Genomic DNA, 3,345 nt, shown 5'->3' with positions numbered 1-3,345 from the left:
ATCTATGTTATGCCAATTGATTTAGATGTTCCCCGAGACCATGGTCCCCACAGCCCTCAGCCCAGCAATTTTGTCCCTCAGGGAGTTTGGATGTGCCTATGGAGCTTCCATGATTTTGCCTTGTTCAAGTTATGCTGGCTTCCTTGATGTTGTGTACTGTCTTATCCTTCACCAAAGTTACCACTTATCTATTTTCTATTTAGTGTTTTTCCATCCCCACCCCTACCCTCTCTTGTAACCATCAAAGATTGTTTCTTTTTATGTGTAAACCCTTTCATGAGTTTTTACAATAGTGGCTTCATACAATATTTGTCCTTTTGTGATTGACTTATTTCACTCAGCATAATGCCCTCCAGATTCATCCATGTTATGAGATGCTTTACAGATTCATCATTGTTCTTCACCCTTGTGTAATATTCCATTGTATGTATGTGCCTTGGTTTATCCATTCATCTGTAGATGGGCATCTAGGTTGTTTTCATGTTTTGCTATTGTGAACAATGCTGCAAAGAACTTGGGTGTGCATATGTCTATTCATGTGACAACTCTTATTTCTCTAGGATATATTCCTAGGAGTGGGATTGCTGGATAATATGGTATTTCTATTTCTAGCTTTCTAAGGATGAGCCGTATCATTTCTCAAAATGGTTGTAACATTTTGCATTCCCATCAGCAGTACATAAGAATTCAGATCTCCCCACAGCCTCTCCAACATTTGTTATTTTCTGTTTTTTTAATTCATTCCAGTAATTTAATGCCAGGGTGAGATGATATTTCATTGTGGTTTTGATTTACTTTTCTCCAGTGGCTAGTGATTGTGGGCATTTCCTCATGTGTCTGTTAGCCGCTTGAATGTCTTCTTTGGTGAAGCGCCTGTTCATTTCCGTTGCCATTTTTTAATTGGATTATTTATCTTTTTGTTGTAGAGGTGTTCAATTTTCTTGTAGATTTTAGAAATTAGACCTTTGTTGGATTTGTAATAACCCAGAATTTTTTCCCAGTCTGTAGGTTCTCTTTTTACTCTTTCGGTGGAGTCTTTTGCTGAGCATAAGTGCTTAATTTTTAGAAGATCCCAGTTATGTAGCTTATCTTCCGGAGTTTGTGTGCTGTTAGTTACGGTTTGTATCCTGTTAATGCCATTTATTAAGGCCTCTATCTTTGATCCTGTTTTTTCTTCTATGATCTTTATAGTTTTTCACTTTAGGTGTTTGATCCAGTTTGAATTAGTTTTTGTATAACGTGAGGTATGGGTCCTGTTTCATTGTTTTTTTGCCAGCACCATTTATTAAAAAGACTGTCTTTTTCCCATGTGATGGACTTTGGGCCCTTGTCAAAAATCAGGTGACCGCAGGTAAATGGATTTGCATCTGGGTTCTTAATTCTGTTTCATTGTTCAATGTATCTGTTGTTGTACCAGTACCAGGTTGTTTTGACTACTGTAGCTGTAGAGTAGGTTCTGAGGTCACGTAGTGCGAGTCCTCCTACTTTATTCTTGAAGCATGTTTTGCTCAGTATGCCACATGACAAATTATTTGGAATACAACCAAAAAACAACTCTCACTTCCAGCAATCTTCCCCAATCCTAACTCTTCTACAAGGGTTTTCCCAATCAATTAGAAATTATTTGCAAAACTCTACCTTTTAATGAATCTTCCTTTTTAAAGAGCTTTTACTTTCTACCTTGCTAGTTATTATTTATATACATTATTCACCTCCACATTCATTTATCCTCTATCACATGCTGTCTTGCATATAATAAGCATTCCATAAGTGTTTGCTGAAGAAAGTAATGCAAGGGCAAATTGTTTTCCTAACCTCACAAACCCAACAAATGGAACTTAGGAAGTATAGGATACAGTCTTCGTTTGCTTTCTTATTCAATTCTTTTCTTTGTTTGTTTCCATAATAGCTGGTGAAGATTATGGGAAGGGAAAATGACAGCTACATACAAGCATTCATTCTGGTGGGTTTTTCTGATCAGCCAGGACTGGAGATAATTCTCTTTGCTTTCATCTTGCTCTTCTATATTCTGACACTGGTAGGTAATACTGCCATTATTCTCTTGTCAGTAGTGGACACCAGGCTCCAAGTGCCTATGTACTTCTTTCTTGGGAATCTCTCTTGGACCTCTGCTTCACGACCAGCATCATTCCCCAGCTGCTATGGAACCTTTGGGGTCCAGAGAAGACCATCACCTACCATGGCTGTGTGGCCCAACCACGTCTATATGGTTTTGGGTTCAACTGAGTGTGCCCTCCTGGCTGTCATGTCATATGACCACTATGTGGCTGTCTGCCAGCCCCTGCACTACACTGTGGTCATGCACCCCCGTCTCTGTCTGCAGTTGATGACTGTGGCCTGGTGCTGTTGTTTTCTAAACTCCTTTGTTATGTGTCCCCAGACAATCCAACTCTCTCGATGTGGGCGTCACAGGGTGGACCACTTCCTGTGCGGGATGCCTGCTCTTATTGCTATGTCTCGTGAAGATACCATGCTGGTGGAAGCTTTTGCCTTTGTTCTGGAGATTGCTCTTCTCCCTGATCCTTATCTCCTATGGCATGATTGCTGCAGCTGTGGTAAAGATCAAGTCAGCAGCAGGGTGCAAAAAGGCCTTCAACACCTGTCCTTCTCACCTAACGGTGTTTTCCCTCTTCTATGACACCATCATGTACATGTACTTGCAGCCAGCCAACAGCTACTCTCAAGATCAGGGCGAGTTTCTCACCCTCTTCTACACCGTCATCACTCCCAGTGTCAACCCCCTCATCTATACTCTGAGGAACAAGGATGTGAAGGGGGCTGTGAAAAAGCTTCTGGGGAAGGAGAAAGGGACCGGAGAAGCCTAAAGTGAGGGGAATATTGAATGTAGGTTATGTGCCAGGGTTACTGTCTTACATATATCTACAAGCATATGGAGAACTAATATTCAAAGTGTGGAATGAACACACAATCTTTTTGAGTTTGACTCCATAATCTGCCCTCTGGATGTTAAGTGGCTTCCCTCTGTTTAAAGTTGTCTGCTTTAGGATATCTCTGCTCTACTTTACATTGTATCCATAATTGCAGCATACTTTCAGAACTAATTCTGAGCACACCAAGGTACTGGGCAGCCTGAAGAATATGTCACAGGATGTCAAATAAAAAGTAAGGACACACAAGTGCCCTTTACCAAAGCTCCTCATCAACAAAATCATAGTACTCTGTTCTAGACGTAGGTTGGTTATCTGAGAATGGTGGTGGTGGGAGGGTGTTCTTTGTTTTTTGAAAAGGAAGAGTATGTTCAAAGTCATTTACACCTTCTTCTTGATCTTTTCTCATAGCTAAGGTAGCTGACTAGAGTTAGGA

General features: G+C 40.6%; 1 pseudogene; it reads left to right on the top strand.

Annotated features, from left to right (window-relative positions):
- Positions 1-1,874: 1,874 nt before the first annotated feature.
- Positions 1,875-3,111, top strand: LOC100677789 (putative olfactory receptor 2W5; annotated as a pseudogene).
- Positions 3,112-3,345: the final 234 nt, after the last annotated feature.

Source organism: Loxodonta africana, chromosome 2 (genome assembly GCF_030014295.1).
Source record: "Loxodonta africana isolate mLoxAfr1 chromosome 2, mLoxAfr1.hap2, whole genome shotgun sequence".
Taxonomy (NCBI): domain Eukaryota; kingdom Metazoa; phylum Chordata; class Mammalia; order Proboscidea; family Elephantidae; genus Loxodonta; species Loxodonta africana.
The sequence above is the reverse complement of the archived record's forward strand: the minus strand, read 5'-3'. Positions and strand labels throughout refer to the sequence as shown.